Here is a 17,878-nt window from a genome sequence, read left to right on the forward strand (position 1 = left end):
CAATTCTTTTTTTTTTTTTTTCTTTGCTTGTATTTCCTCTTCATTTTTTCCATCCCTAGTAGATAAATTTATCAACTCTCTCTTTCTCCATTCATTTATATTTTTGGTTTTTGGGGCATCTTCTCTTTCGTTTTCTTCTAGTAAGACAGTACAATTTCTGTGCTCATATTTTTCTTAAATAATTCATCTTATAAAATACCATAGGAATGAATTTTCATTGATAAATGTTATATCGTGACCACCATGATGGGCATTTCGTTTTATTGCGAGAAGGGGGAGGATACCTCTTTCCACGTTGTGCAACCTTTAATTACCAAATTGTTAAAATCCCCCAAATGATCCAGTTCGCCGTGTAGCGTTACCTTTCACCTCCTCGGTATAAACGCGGGTGGTCATTATAACAGCGACCTGCACAGACACAAAAACCAGAACACCAAAGTTGTCGGGAAGTTAGGGGAGGCTTTCTAATCGAGGTTACATAACTGTATACGTGGGTGTGGTCCCCCAATATCTGCACGTGGCAGTGAAACGTGCCACTTCCACCGAAAGAAGAGAAAAACGGGGTCTGTTGAACACTTTTCAGGAAGTTGTTTATTTAATATGGGTGTGAAATATAGTCACTGGGAAACAGCATTTCAATGAGCATTTCCTACTGGAGGGCAAATTGGTGTCCGCGTCTACGGCTTCCGAGAAATTTCACCAACACCTTGCCTTCTGGGTGGGGTGGAAACTGCCACGCGAGGATATCTGCTCTTTATCCCACTGCTGGGTAATATTAGGGGCTGCGATACAAGTCCTCATCTCTCTCTCTAGCTTCACTGCTCAAGGGTAGAAAGATTGCGACTGAATCTTCTTTTAATTATAATTTTCCTACATGGTGAATCTGTTAAGAATATCTCTTAAAGACCGTTTTCTAATTCCTGAATTTTGTTTCTTTTTTTCATGAAAATCCCAAACACGAGAGGTATTAGAACCTATAGTACTCAGCAACGTGTATGGGCTGAAGTTGAGAAGATGAAAGAAGATACTTGTTGATATTAGACTCGAATTTCCCTAGATTGTGAATAAATGAGGAAGATGAAAAGTTGGCTCTGTGAATTTGAACAGTGAAAGGATGCTGGCTGGTTGCGGCACGTGTTCGAACTGATTTTGAGCAAAGAGCAGGAATTATAGAAGCCAATTCAGAAGAAGAAACAGCAGAAGCAATATTTGCAATGTGCTTGTGCCAAAAGGATTAGAACGCAATTTATTATTATTTTTAAATAGATATCCAGCCTTCTTGCAGTTGGCTATTACGTCATAGATTAATCGGGTCGAATTTATTTTTTGAAGTATAACTGCTTCTTTATGATTGCCTTGTGAGTCATAAAACTTGTTCACTCTACTACTGGTTGACCTATAGTTATTGTCCGGTAGTTTTCTGATTGGTGTCACTTTTATTACATGTGCAAATACAGTGGAGAACCCAAAGATTTGTTGGAAATGGAAGAATTTATCGGTGAATTTAGTTTATTGATGGTAAAAAAAACTGACATATTAGGGCCACCCAAGAGTATTTTATCTGCCCATAAATGTCGTGTGTTCTCCTGGTTGATTTTCCTGTTGCTCGAAGAAACACCCGAATTTTAGGGTGAGAGGAGGAGGAGGACCTTAATATATACGCCTAAGACCAACTAACTCAGCCACAGCGTAAAAAATGACCATAAAAGTTCCTCACGTCATTGACCAGATTCCAACCCGTGCCTTTTCCTCCTCATATGAGAAAGGATGGTGATTATAACCATTCTGCTTATTGAAGATGAAAAATTTATACTTTATAAATAAATCTTAAATCCGGAATGTTTTGTGTAGTATAATCCCAGGTTATGTAAATTAGTAATTCAGGATTTCAATCACAAACAATTCCAGTTTTTACACAATTTTTATTTTTGTTTGCTCCTCTGCCAATTAAGTAATCAAATATTTATGGAATGCTTCTCGTTTCTTTGCCATTCTAGATAAAATAAAAACCCCTCAGCCACATAAATAATTGCGTAATAACTTGCCGAAATTATAGACCCGAACATCCCCGTTCAAAGATTCTCTTTCATTAAAACCCCGAACTAACGTTTTGATAATTATGGAAGACACGTCTTTGGGTGTTTGGGGTCATGTTGTCATAGTAACGTCACTTGTGAGAGCAGCTGTCTAATTATATCGTTAGTGTGAAAATCACCCATCAAGGGAACTTGGGAAAAGGGGAGGGGGGGATCTATAATTCACAATAAGATTTGAGCTGGATCTGCCACACGTTTGCACTGCTAACCATCCAAGTAATGAGGTTATACTTTGGGGGGGGGGAGAACTTTTCAAAGGCTTTATGTCATGCTTGGCAGGTTTCTGTAATTCCATCAATCGTGATAAGACTGTGTATTTAAGGCTTTTGCTTATAAAAGGTTTGCGTATAATTGGGTTAGCGACCCCTTACTAATGAACACAACCGCTGTGGGATAATAAAGACGAAAACGGTTTGGAAGAAAAAAAATTCGATTTTGTTGTCACAGTACAAGTCTGGAGTCGTAAATCTCCTTTCTCATTCTCGATGGATCAACATGCTAAGGAGAGGCGTTCTGCACGAATTTCCATTGTAATAATAGGAAACGACACGCAAAAAATAGTGAATGTAGGAGACAGGACAAAACATTCTTTTGCAGATAGCATCGCATGCTCTCTTAGTTCTAGTTTGTTGACTGCCACTCTGCGAGATGTATTTCTCCTCGCAAATACCCTTAATAGGTGACCGCTCTCGCACTTTTCCTTAATAATTTATGTTCATGTGTAGCGGCCCCATTAGGTCAGTTGAGTCTTTAAGGCACTGTGGAATCTAGCCTCCCCACTGCTCTAAAATATCAATCCTCAGAAAAGAGAAAGAGAGACATGCAGAATGTTTTGAGGATTGATTATAAATTAACAGAAAATTTGCCATAACCTGACCACAATATTTTTTTATATATCGGGTTTACCCGCATATTTTTCTCCATCACTTTATATACCCCCAGAAAAGTCCCCGATTTTTAGAAGGTCCCTATAAAAGTAACTCACAAAAGCAGCGAATCCTCACTTCAGATTACTGTCTTTTCTAAAACCAATATTACTTTCTAATCATGAGGTCTCTCAAAATGGTCTCTATTAAAAGGTAAATCTACCTATTAGCCATTGTCTCATGATTTTTATAAATAACAGATTTTACTTTTTAATAGAGGTCGTATGTTTGAAATTAGTTCAATACCAGGGCAACTCGTTGCGAAGGTTCGGTTTGTTTTGTTGTGAACATTAAGACCATTAATATGAACATTAAGAAGTTAACATTAACATGAACATTAAGAAGTTAAATCCTGCCGCCCGCAAAAAATCATGAGAGAACAGGATTGTAAGGTTACTGTAAGTCCCCGCAATTGCCTATCTGTCTCCGATTTTTGAAAAGTGACTCACAGATTAGATATGATATTTTTCCTATCTAAATTGTCGATATGAGCACCTATAATGGAAAGTACAATTGGCAAACAGGACCAATAATGTTCAATATCTATATAAATGACATATTTGAAGTAATTAATTATTTTTATGAATAAATTGGGTATGGAAAAGCCTTGAATGATTCAGTACTTCACATATCTATCTTTAGAGACGAAGCACTCTTCACAGTGAGGAGAGACTGAAAAGTATGAAATTAGTGATATTGAAATTACAGTTGATCGTTTATTAGAAAAACTTATGAGTCAAAATGTAAGACTTCTGGAGTTAGTGGCATACACCCAGCAATTTTGAGGGAGGCGACGAGAGGTTGTATGGAATCATTAAGGTTAATTGTGAGGACATCATTAGACTCTGGAGAGATTCTCTGGATTGGAGTGCCGATACATAAAGGCGACTCTAAGAGTGAAGTCGGTAACTACAGACTGGTCAGTCTGACTTCAATTGTTGGGAAAATTATGGAGGCAATGATAAAGAGTGTAATTCATGGACATTCAGATAGCAATTGAATTCTGAAGATTACACAAGACAGTTTTTACTAAGGGAAAAACCATGTTTAACTGACCATTGCTTATCTTTCGACATTGCTTATCTGGATTTTAACAAGCCATTTGATTTCGTCTCACATGAAAGGTTACTGTATAAGCTGGAACATTTTGAAATGACGAGTAAAATTCTAAGACAGAGAGCAGTATTGCTGAAGGTTCTGCTGCAGTGACCGTATTCTTCAACGGTCTATTCTGGGACCACTATGACCAATGACATCAGACGAAGGTATACAGGGTGTGATGTCATATTTTGTAGATGATGTCAACGCTGGGTGAGTGGGTAATGATCAACACGAAGCAGCACTTCTTTAGGATGACGTGTAGAGGCTTCAAAAGTGGAAGCTATGGCATAATGGAGTAAAATGCAAGGTCTAGGCCTCAAGGTCGAAAACTATCTTATAGAGATAAGGCAGTCATAATACCGATGTATAAGGCAATTGTGAGATTGCACTTGAATAATTTGTCCAGTTATAGAGACCACATCTTACAAAAGACATCAAGCACTTTAGGAACTAAGCATTTTAGAGGGGACCTGACTGAGGTGAATATATCTGTGAGAGGAGACAGAAAAATGAATGAAGACGAAATTTTCTCTGTTATTAATGATTCCAGAACTAGGATCAATAACTGTGGTCAGGGACTAGGTCCAAGTACAGTTACGGGGGGGGGGGGGGGTAGAAGAAGTTCTCTTTTAGCTAGCGAGTTGTTAATTAGTGGAATACGTTATCTCAGTTGGTAGTTGATGGTGACAGTTCGGGAAAATTCAAAGGACAGTTGGATAGATAACTACGCGAGGAGGGTATTCAATTGGTTGCTTATTCAATCGGATGAATGGACAGGTTTAAGGAGCATCGTGGGCTTACATAGAAAAATAATGTTTTGGCGATTTTTTTCTATTTATTTAACTGTTACTTAAGTAAGAACCAGAGCCATCGAATCTCTCTCTCTCTCTCTACTACAGGCATAAAGTAGAATAACAATGGGTTATTTGTTTCTTCTAGCACAATAGCATCACTGTCGTGAGAAAGTATGTCGAATCTTTGGAGTTTACACGCCTATTTGTACAAAGTGTAGTCTGCCTGTCTGATAAGACATCTAATTTAAAGTTTCAATTAAAGAAGAAACACTTCGCCAGGTTTCCAGCATACTCCATTGTGTTGCTTACAGTATAAATAGCATCGGCTAAAAGAAAAAAAATATATCATTGACTCTTGTGGACATCGAGAACTACGAGGTAGTGAAGCTATAAATCTTTCTTAGCCGCCTTTATGAGATGGTAATATTGTGCAAATATACTTGTTCTGCCTGGGTACATTCTCTAATAACCGACAGTTGTAAAGAAAACAGTTGCATTTGACGGCTCTCGAAGATAGAGTGTATTTAAGTTGGTGATAACATCTTGATTGTTTCGATGGGGGGTTGAAGGTGGTATGTCTTACCCCGAAATGAATGACAGTCCCTAATGAGTGGATCAGCGAGTCGCAATTGATGTGGGAATGAATGCGATACGATCTTACCGGAATCTGTTCAGCAAAAGAAAATGAAAGTCTTGCTGTAATCTTTGCGTATTCTTACTGCAAAATGAGGTCAGTATACTCAATACAAAATATACTGTATTTCCTTTTTTAGGGCCGAGGGTTTTCTCCTTCGTACATGAGCCTTCTAGATTCAGGTACTGTTAGAGGAAGTTATTCGTATGCAATATTCATATTTACCACTAGAGAGCGCTGGATTATTGCACAATATTTCCTGTATTATAAGGTGTCTCTGAGTATCCTAGCAACCGTACTTATGGCAACCGTGCTGCAGTTGGCATTAAGATTACCTTTTAGTTTAAAGGTTCTGGATGAAAGTAGAACACATGACACCCCCACTTTGTTCTTAACTAGCAATTACATCGCTGACTAGACACCTTAACAAACTCTCTAGAAGTACTTCATAAAGTGTTTCTTGTCTTAAAGAAACTTGACAAACACGTAGGAGAACAGTCACATGTATACAAATGTACACACCAATCAGGTTTGTGCGTAGGTCATGCTTTAATTGCCAAGTTCATCTGGAGAAGACGAACTGGGACATGATGTTAATCCAATCTTAATAACCTGAGAGCGTGTGCGATAAAGAGGAAATGGTCCAACGTTACCATCTCTGTAAAAATAAAAGAAAATGGATTTTCCTTACTCCAGAATTGATAACAAGCACACCTGAATATATTTGGACATTGACAGGATCAGAAGACTAAAATGTGATTGACTTTAAAAAAAGTTCTGTAAACTCCAGAGGTACTGAGATTTGCTCACACTGGTATGCCTGTTATTAATTCTGAATCTCCACGAAAAGTGCATTAGGTTATAGAAAGGTGGCCTAACTAGGCAGATCCAAGGTGCTTTGTTTCGACTAGTTAACTTTTATATCAACTTTTAGTATGGCGTTCATTAATATGGATTCATTCGCTGTCAATCCAAAAGTGATCATCTTTACCTAAGTTAATCATCTTACATAAAAAACTTCATTGAAAATCAAGTAGTTTTTCGTGACATAGCAAATGTATTTAACGGGGTTTTGGCATAATGACCTTAAAACCTCGAGGATCAGAGATCATCAGATGGATTGCTGCTTGCAATATTATTCAGTTTTTCCTCTATTATTGCTGGAATACGCTACCAAAATTCAGTCTGTCCTTTCATCTATTTTATTCCTTTTAAATCAATGATCATCATTGATTTAAATCATTTCACTTCAATGAATTCCTCATTCCTCATATATACTGTAAATTTGATTTCATCTGGAACATCAAATAACACTAAAATTATTTTCTCCTTCTATGTGTTTATTTTGTTCTTCACACCGGGGCAAAGACCTGAGATCAAATCAATGACGCCAAAAATTTTTATGGATTTCTTTCACAGTGTGGCCGAGTTAATCGGTCTCATGCTTGGGTTGCAAATTTTTCAAACAATTTAGAAATTGGATGTTTTGTTTAACAAATAAACAAACCTACCATAGAACACGCACAATTTATGCATTATATGTATGCCACAATATAATCTAAGTCGCTGATGCGCCTAAAACCCTACAATAACAACTATATTTATTATTTTAGGGATGTCTTAAAGGGAATGGCAATGATGTATGAAGATCATCAATTCTGTCCATGCGTGTAGTTGGTATGTCCTTTCTACTGATGAAGCCGTTACTAATTGCGTGATCTGTTTGACAAGTCTGTTTTTTGAATATAGCAGAAGAGATCAAAGATCACAATTATATGTCAACAAAAATTCTCAACCTGGGGATCGCCGGAAATTTCTGACATTGTACAGCGGGGGGTTCGGACCTGAATGCACGGAAGAGTGGCAGAGGGAATAAATGGGTCGTTATCGCTGAAATGGATTAAGAAGACTACGATTGACAGAAGCCGATAGAAACCTGTCAGTACAGTGAACAGTTGATAACAGTAAACGGAAAGCTTCCTCTACAGAACGAACAGATTGCAGTGGACATACAGGAAACGAGGACCAGTACATTAGAGTATGAACACCATTAAACTGATAACAAACAGTTGGCCTGCTGTCATCAATGATAGCTTGGCTGAATTCGTTATTAGGTGTGGTTTTGCGTGTCGCTATCAGAGACACAGATGAACACGAGGAACGTTTCAAACAGAAGGAAAAGATAGAGGAAGAATGGGTAGGGGATGTGCAATCGGGAGTTTTTTTTTTATCTGCTATATTTAGAGAGAGGAAATAAAGTTGAAGTGTTGGTTCAGTAAGAGCAGATTGAGGTTCTGCTAATGGAATTCTCACTGTGCTGCAGATTATAAACGTCTAAGACGTGAGTGAAATTATTTCTTTATTACATCGTTCAAATCTTAAAGGAAGGGGGAAAAAAAGACTGAAAGAGAATATGCAACTGCGTATTAGTTCATTCTACCTCTGCCAGAGGGAGAAACCGGTGGTGTCTGGTTAAGCGTGCTCGGCGTGGAGATCTCCTTTCTCCATAACAACAACAAAGTTTAAATCAGAACAGAAATACAAACACGGATTAGATCACGTACGTGACAGCATAATGCAGATGTCCGGTTACGCGAAATTGAGCAAACGCACTCGAAGCGAAACACGAAGTTGTCCTACACTACCCATCGATGACGTCACTCGAAGATGAAAATTCGGACCACTTAATTGTTTATCTGCTTCCGAGAGCTGTCATGTCTAATGTGCCCAGATGTCACATCACTCGCACGTCACACCCTTTCGGTGGTGATGAAGACGCATTCTATTGTTTGTTTCACCTCCTTTCCTTATTCGTCAGCGAAATGATGAGGGGTAATTTGAAGAAGGCCTTTCTTCGCATGCTGATCAATGATCCGTTACGCAATCGAGTTTATAGCGGCAGGTCGTGGTTTTGTTTTCAAAACAACACCGACGCCTTTCATCTACTTCCTGTGGTTGTTGTATTAGACGTAAACACCTCGTGATTTCCAGATCGATTCGTCGAAGCTTTGCACTTTAAAGATGCTCTGAAGAGTAAAAGGCCAAGTCCTATACCACATGACCTCCTTCATTCTCTATACCCCTTGCTACTTCGTATTTCTGTCACGGTTGGCATTTTGACACCGATCTCTAGTTACGAGGCATCACTGTGGACACGAACCGGACAAATGATAAAATGTCCCCTGTTTTGCAACAGTGGTTATTGATTGATGCATTCTTTACGCTTGTTGATAGCTGGTTGTCTCAGTCCACTGAATCCATCATTGGTCATTATATCAATAAAATCTAATTCATCTCTTCATGACATCAAATTACATTTTGGAAAGAAGCTTGAGAGGTAATTCAATATTCTCTACTCTGCCCTCGTGTCCTCAATGTCTTTTTTAACTACACACGGCTTTTTGGAGTGTTTATACACCCTTCTGTGAACAAAGAATTTCCTGTACAGGTACTGAGATATTGGCATTGTATGGATTATGAAAGCAGCAATTTTTCAGGAATTAATGTTAAGAGTGATGGTATCAAGACCATAACTTTATAGAGGACATTGAGTTCATTGTCATGAACCATTCCAGGTGTCCACTAACAAGGATTAGACCAAATGGAGAATATGGAGGGGACGTTGACAGATGCTTCAGTAGCGCAGTAGGCAGCGCGTCAGTCTCATAATCTGAAGGTCGTGAGTTCGATCCTCACCTGGGGCAGAACCAGTTTTTTGAATTTTAATTTAATTTATGTATGCTTATTTTCATCAAATTTTAATTTAACACGTTTTAAGTTTTACATAAATTTATATTAATATAAATCTTAATATTTTTAATTAAAATATATAGTGAAGATATCATTAATTTACATTTTATTAAATTAATTTACAGTAATTTAAATTTTTCAATTCATTTTTATTAATATTAAATTTATGCGATGGTTTTTATTTATCTCGATTTCATAAAATATTTTATCATTTATTTATTTTATATCGATTGAAATTTTTTATTCCATGTTTATTTTTGTTTATGCGTCATTGGAGAAAAGATTTCTGAATACTAATCCCGTAGATCTCTTCTTTTATAATCACAGCATCTCAAGAACCAATTCGTTTTTTAGCGGCTTCAGTGAGTCACTGTGGCCACTAGGTTCTCTCGAATTGCAGCTTAAGCTAAAATGGTCAAGGATATTCGACAGGACATTGGCTACAAACAACCTCCTACTGTATACCCAATCTATCCCCATTTGTGTTTTGGATGTATGGAACTCTGAGAGTGTCTTTAAGGTAGTTTTTGATTTGTGAAGAACCAAATTGAAGAATTCGGGAGGAAAATCTCATTCCCACCCATGAAACTGATTAAGTGAAAATTGGGTGTACTGGGCGTCTCAGAAACTATACAAACTTTAATAAAAACAAGATTTCTTTGTAAAAAAGTACCCAGTAGATGATATCTTTGCATAAATAAACCATTCCACCTCATCAAGCAACTGTTAAGGTCATTTCATGACAACAACACGACACGACAAATCACTATACCGGCAACGACACAACAAACATTTCTTGTAGCTAGTTCTATACCACCTTCAATTAAAGATTGACTTGAGTTGGAACTGTGAGAATCGATGAGTCCCATCAAATACATTCTTACAATATGATCTCGTTCATCCTTAGTTGAAATAGGTACAGTGCTCGTCTTTATCTTTAGTTCATCTTTAGCTGAAAGAGGGGTGCTTGTGGTTATCACAGCAATTATGAAATTCTCTGCAATATCAGAATTAAAGTTGGAGTCAGATCATAGCCCATTTACTTTTGAATACTTGATCAAGAGCACCCAAAATAACACATCTAACATTCACTCAAGTAGAATTAATTGAAAAGTTGGCTCAACTGAACACAACTGTTCCCCTTAGCGTTGATACCCTGGAATATTTTATTATCAGTCACCCTGCAGGACGCCGTTTTCTGGCCAATGCATTGGCCTTTGTTTTGCTTTGTTTTTTCTGGGATGTTTTTTCATCGTTGTTATCTATTGACATCACTGCACGGGTATTTATTATGAAAAACGGCATTAGCCGTCTTCCCCAACATTATGCGCAAATTGGGGTATAGTTGTGGATTTTAGTGCTCCTAAAATTTGGATGCTTTTATCTTATTTGAAGTGCAATCCAGTGTTTACATATGTGCTACAGCAACACACATGTGGATACTTATCTCGAGATGCTAAGATCTTCCAGTTCAGTCACCTTCTATGACATAATTCTCTTTATGTTGTTTTGTACAATGCTCTCTTGTCTGGCGATAGCCATTTTCCAACACATAACGTCCTTTCTGCCCTTTCGTCTTCGAGACTGCTGTCGTGGTCAAGGGCTATTATCCTCCCTCGCTCAGGGCAACGTCTCAAAGTAAGCACAGCACTCAATTTATTCAGTATACAGTAGTTTAAGCTTACTCCAGTCACTGCACGCCTAAGTGGTTTCGTTCTGCTGCAGGCATGAGCACAGATACCCCGAAGACCTTGAAGAGAATTTCTTATAAACTGTTCCTCTACTGACTCTGTCGTTCAATAATATCTCAAGAAACACATTACGTTATCTATCTGATACACTATTGTATTTCTTTTCTCTGTCAAAATGGATGGAGAGCAACTTCCACAGTTAGATTTCTCACCTAAGGCTGTAAGGTGATCCTCAAAATCAAGATTATATTCAGGACGTGTCCTATCTTGATGACTGTACATCTAAGATTAGAAAAGATATCGCCAGCTTTCTAGCATGTGAAGCTAACAAAGTTACTATAATTTCTGGGAACCTTATGGAAAAGTGGTAAAATTTAGACATTTGACATTGATTTACTAATTGAAAACGAAAAGCTCAAAACTCTCAATGAAGAGGAAAGTTACTCAATCAGGTCATTTCTCCAATGTCAGGCCAGGAAATTCCTGTCGTGAGTGATGCTATTTATTCACAGTCATTAACTCAGCGCCCTACTCCGGTCAAATCCTTTGCGGGTGCCACCCATAGTGGGGTGCAAATGCTAAATCAAGTAATAATGTTATCATTCTCAGAACCTGTGAGAACAGTAAATGCAAGACAAGCACCGAAGAAACTTAGTTACTAAAACCTTAAAAACTGATCTTAAGAATGTAAAGGTCAAATCCCTTAGATTAGTTCGTAACCAAGGTGTTCTGAAAACGACGACAAAGTCCCCTTTACCAATGCTGGTATCTCTGCAGGAGCTCCTTGGAAAGGTAATCCTTCCGTGGTAATTTATGACGTCCCTAAAGACCTTTCAAAAGAAGAAATAATAGAAAATCTGTACTAAAAAACTTAGCTGATTTCGATTTTACCCTCGATGATATGAAACAGGATACTGCATTCAGATTCACTACAAAGTCAAGGTTCTCTTCATACGTGCATTGGGTGTCAAGTTTCTCCCAAAAGATATATAATTGCATTTCATCTTTAGAAATAATTTTCCTAACCTGGAACTCCACAAACATCGTCGGTTTACTATAGTTACTAAATGTTATCCGTGACTTGGTTTTGGTTACACACCACACAGTATTGAAACCATGAGTCCGCCATTTAGTGGCCACTGTGCAATAGCAATCATGTTTCTGCTGAGTGTCCATTTAAAGAACCTGCTTGCTGCAAACGTAAAAAGCTAGAGTATGACACTCAGTTAGAGTCTCAACCTGCCCTATGAAACCCTAACTTTTTTGTCTTTTGTCTGTATATTGTCGTCCTTCTGAGGATTTTATTAATTACCTGAATTATTTTGAATCTACCTTAAACTTCTTGATACCTAAAAATATAACAATCACATCTGATGTGAACAAAATGTAATATGTGCTTTAGTACTTGTTCTGATAGAAGAGTTTATTGTTAATCATAACTCTGATCTATTGACCACAACAATATACTGTGTTCTCAGGTTATTCAGGAGAGTCAAACATCGATGTGACCTTGACTACTTCTAATTCCAGTGCTAATATATCTGATTGGAGGGTTTTCCTAATTGGACAACAAGCCATCACTGAGTTATCTCCTTTTATATAACTTACTGCGCCGAAAATTGTACTCCTCAACCAGAATTAATGAGGTTTTCAATAAAAAATATTAACTGGCCATCTTTTGATACATCAATTTGCATGAATTTTCCTGAACAAGATAGAGGGTTTTTTTTTTTTTTTTTTCAGGATTTTTCTGCTAATGAAACTGCTATTGCAATCCAAAGTGCGAAAATTAAAACTTCGTGCAAATTTCAAAACTTGTTCGTGGTGGTCCCAAGACCTTTCAACTCAAAATATCTGTTCATCAGGCCCGTCGCAGATACCAACGACATCGACATTGGCCTTCTGCTGATGCGGAGCCCCTATATTCACAATATATATCTTAAAAGATATGTAGAACCAACTTCTAGGAAACGAGAGACCTGGGTAAATTTCGTCCACTAACCGTTAAGGTCTTCTCTATAAAACCTCAAGGAAGATTTTAATTTAAACTTTAATTCTAATTTAAAAAGAATTATCAATAATCTCTGAGATCGGATAGCAACTGGTTCCGACAATATAAATTTCTGCAAAAAAACTGCCGGTTCCTTTATCTTGGAAATGCCCTTAGTCTTCCTACGTAATGAATTCCCCAACTTTAGTTTTGTTGCATTACGGGATGATCAGATTCGAAAAGCAGACTTTTCCAAGCACATAGACTTTAGGCCAATAGCTTAGGCTCACTATTATTGAAAATATTTGAAAAGGGTCAGTGGAAGACGTTGTGTGCCCAAATCTTTTTGGGTAGACTCTTGACAATTCTCCATACGATTTGAACGTTGTGCAATCTGGAAAAACATGATAAAAATAAACAAAAAATTCACTTGGGGAAAGCATTAGTATTAGCATTAGTAGAGGCATAAGATGCAAGAAAGCAAGCTTATGCAGCATCAGCCAAAACAAAAAAAAAAAAAAACCACTTCCATTTCACCCCTCCGTTCGTTCGAAATTCCTGTCCAGCTGAGCCATAAATTTATTTAGGCTATCAACTTCCACAACAAGGGATGGAAGACTGTTCCACCAACCAACTACCCGCTGGCTAAAGGCAAATTTCAGCACATCTATCCTACATCTGTCTTTCCTCAATTTGAATTTATGCCCTCTCAGGCGATTATTCTGAGCAAGAGGAAGAATCCCATCAGCATTGAGCATACTCAAACCATTCAAGGCTTTATATACCTCTATCACATTACCTCGCCGGTGCCTAGTCTCCAGACACTGTAATTTGCAAAACTTAAGCCTTTTTTCGTAAGAGCAATCCTTCGTTCCGTTCACTAACCTTGTTGCCCTTCTCTGTACTCGTTCCAGCAGCTCTACATCCTTCTTGAAATGAGGCCTCCAGACCTGTATACAGTACTCTAGGTGTGGCCTGACCGTTGCCTTATACAAGGGAATAATCACCTCCTTATCCCTGCTAGAAAAATTCCTGTATATCATTGACAAGACACCATGAGCTATTCTTGCAGCCCGTCTGCACTGCTCAGAGAACTTCATATCTGCCTGCACAATTACCCCCAGGTGCTTTTCATTCTCTACTACTGTCAGTGTAGTACCACAGAGTTGATACGTCACTCTGGGGTTACTGCTTCTCATATGTAGTACTTTACATTTGTCAATGTTAAACTTCAGTTGCCACCTCTCAGCCCATCTGCTCAACCTTTCCAAATCCTGTTGCAGCAGCATAGCGTCAGTAGTGTCCTTAACAACCCTGTCAACCTTTGTATCTTCTGCCAAATTGGACATTAAGCTTGGTATACCATCATCAATATCATTAATAAATACAGAAAACAATAATGGACCCAATACTGAACCCTGAGGGACTCCACTAATAACATTAGTCCACGGTGAGCAGTGTCCATTGATTACCACTCTCTGTCTTCTCCCCCTCAACCATTCCTTTATCCATAGCAGCAATTTGCCTCCGATGCCACACTGCTCCAATTTGTGCAGCAGTCTTCCATGTGCAACAGTATCAAAAGCCTATCTAAGATCCAAATATATGATATCAAAGTTATTCCCTGCATCCAGTTCTTTTGTGACTGCATCATAGTATCCAATCAAATTGGTGAGGCAAGACTTTCCCTTAACAAAACCATGCTGTGTCCCAGCTATAACTGAAGTCTTGTCTAGATGATCCTGCAGTGCTTCTTTAATCATTAATTTTCCGGGAACAGAAGTTAAACTCACAGGTCTATAATTACTTGTGTCGCCCTTTGATCCTCCTTTGTGAATTGGGGTCACATTTGGACATCTCCAGTCTATGGGTACCTCCCCTGAGTCCAAAGAAGCTCTCATAATTATGGCTTTGGGTTTGCTTGCTTCCTTTGCTGCCTCCTTTAATATAACTGGATAGATCCCATCCACCCCAGGTGCCTTTTTCATGTTTATCCTCAACAATTTCTCCTTCACTTTCCTCTCAGTTATTACAAAATCATCTAGCTCACTGCCAGAGTTTACTTCACCTCTGACATTCTCCTCCCTCAATAACTCCTCATGTGTGAATGTAGATGCAAAATACTCGTTTAGTTTGTTAGCCACCTGAGCAGGATCATCAACAGTTGAACCATCGATATCAAGTGGACCAATCTGATTCATGCCTTTCCTTCTAGAATTTACATGGGTAAAGAACTTTTTTTTTTTTTTTTTTTTGTATCCTTTGCCAAGGATTTCTCATAATCTGCCTTTGCCTGCCTAATCTTCTTTGTGACTTGGTTACAGATCAACTTCTATCTATCATAGGCTTCCAAGTCACCCATTAATTTGTAAGTATCCCATGCATTTTCCTTCTCTGCCATATGCCTCATTAGTTCATCTGACATCCATTTTGGCCTAAACCTTGAACAATATTTCTTAGTTGGTATGTAAAGCCTAGTAGCTTCCAAGATAAGTTCTTTGAATGCTTCCCATTTTGAATTTGCTGTTGGTAACATCATCAGTTGGTCCCACTGAATAGAATTTAAATACTGTCTCAGTCAGGGCTCCCACTCCTGGGTTTTTCCACCCAGATCTAGGTTTTTTGATTGTCATCTGGGTTGATAGGTTTTTTTCACAAAAATATCTCATTATCTGGGTTTTTTTCGGTAATTTTTAATTTTAAGTCAAAATTTATTTTTATTTCTTGTAAATACAATAAAATTTAATACATTTAATAACAGTTTACAATTTTCTTAATTTTATATTCTAACAATACTGATCATAATTTGTAATATCTCAAGTGCTTGTACAAAATACTACAAATGTAAAAGGATTTCAAAGTTTTCGCAGGGTTCTACACTATGAAATTACGCTTACATATTCATACATGTTCGTGTTACTAACATGTATGCACAGCCTATTGAGCAGGCGGAAGGCGGTCTTTACTGCACAGTCTTTCATGATCGTTCGTGGTATTATTGCATTATTTGGTGTGATTTTTACATTTATGCGTGTACTGCATACAGTGATATAATAAATTTAAATTGTAGTGACTATTTCTATTTTATGTTAATGGATTAGTGATTTATTTTTTATTTTATAGAACATTTTAAATAAGATAATTGCTAATTAGCCATACCCACAAATTGCCCACAATGTCTGAAACTTGTTCCCCACAGAGAAAGATGAGTAAATGGTGGTATACTCAAAATTTTAGAAATGAATGGTTAGAAGAGCCAGAATTAAAGATTGGTTGAAAGAAGACAGTAATGAAAAAGGTGCGTCTTACTGTATTTGTTGTGAAATGAAATTAAAGAATGCCAATAAATCGATGTTACTAGTGCATAAAAATACAGTTAAAAAAAAAAAAAAAAAGTGCAGATATTGCTAAGACAAGTTCAACGTTAGACACGTTCTTCACAAAACGTAAACCTACTGAGAATGAAGAAGTAGCAAAGGCAGAGTTAACAATTGCTGCACTCATTTCTGAGCATAATATTCCATTTGCGCAATGTGATCACCTTATAGAAGCATGTAAGAAAGCATTTCATGATAGCAATATTGCAAAACAAGTTCAGATGAAGGCGACTAAAGTCTCTTATCTTATACAAGATGGCATAGCCTATCATGAAAAAATATACATTTCTAACATATGCAGCAACAACAAGTTTTCAATGATAATAGATGAAAGTACAGATTTATCTTTATCTCAAGTTCTAGCTGTTGTTTGTTAGATATTTTGATATTCAAAAACTTGATGTTGTAGATGTGTTACTTGACACTGTTTGTGTCGAAAATGGTACTTCAGAAGGGCTTTATCAAGCTGTAAAAGATCTTTTCATAGAAAAAAAACATTCAAATAAGTAATCTTGTTGGCTTTGGAAGTGATATTGTGCCACTATGATGGGTACTAAGAGTGGGTTCCAGTCATTGCTAAAAAAGGATGTACCATCAGTATTTATAATGGGATGTGTTTGCCATTCTTTTGCATTATGTGCTAGTCATTCAGTCAAGGTACTGCCATCATATCTAGAAATATTTATAAAAGATATCTCTTGTTATTTTTCCCATAGTAGTAAAAGATTAAACGAGTTCAAAATGATTCAAGATGTTGTAGATACTGCTAAGCATAAAATCCCCAAATTAGCACAAACACGTTGGTTATCCCATGGCAATGTAATAAAAATTATTATTGAGCAGTGGGATGTGTTAGTTCTTTATTTTCAGTCTCAATCAAAAATTGACAAAATCGATGGTGGGGGGAATATTTACAATACTATGATCACCAAAGGAACCAAGCATATGTTGTTGTTTTTAGGATATGTACTGGAGAAAATAAACTGCCTGAATATTGAATTTCAATCTGAGCATTTCAGATTGCACTTACTTCATTCAGTGGTTTCAATTGAGTATAAAAATATTCTTAGTTTTTTCATAAAAGAAGAAGTCATTACTTCGTGCAAGCTGGTTGAAATTGATCCAAGCAATACAATAAATCATAAGCCTCTGAATAAAATATATTTGGGAGGCTGTTGTATGGCCTTATTAAATTCAACACCACTTGGTGACAGTGAAAGCAGGTTTACAAATGATTGCTTAAAATTTCTTGTTGAACTTTGTATGGAAATCAGAAAAAGATTTCCTCTAAATGATGATGGAATTATCGCCAGTCTCAATGTTCTTGACCCAGCAGTGATACATGATCGTGCCAATTCGCCATCCTCCATTTTCCATTTAGCAATGCAGTTCCCTCACCTTGTTTCTGAAGACAAACTAGATCTTCTAGATGATGAATGGAGATCATTTCGTTTAAATCAAGATTTAGATTTCTCTTACAAAACCATCCCTGAGTTATGGTATCTGTTACGTAATGTAA

The 17,878-nt window shown here is 37.3% G+C and overlaps 1 non-coding gene across 1 annotated transcript; it reads left to right on the forward strand.

The window, feature by feature from the left end:
- The first annotated feature begins 9,182 nt into the window (after window positions 1-9,182).
- TRNAM-CAU (transfer RNA methionine (anticodon CAU)) lies at window positions 9,183-9,255 on the forward strand. The gene has a single exon. It is a non-coding gene; the product is annotated as a tRNA-Met (tRNA).
- The last annotated feature ends 8,623 nt before the right edge of the window (window positions 9,256-17,878 follow it).

Source organism: Mastigoproctus giganteus, chromosome 6 (genome assembly GCF_048544385.1).
Source record: "Mastigoproctus giganteus isolate SK-2022 chromosome 6, ASM4854438v1, whole genome shotgun sequence".
NCBI lineage: Eukaryota > Metazoa > Arthropoda > Arachnida > Uropygi > Thelyphonidae > Mastigoproctus > Mastigoproctus giganteus.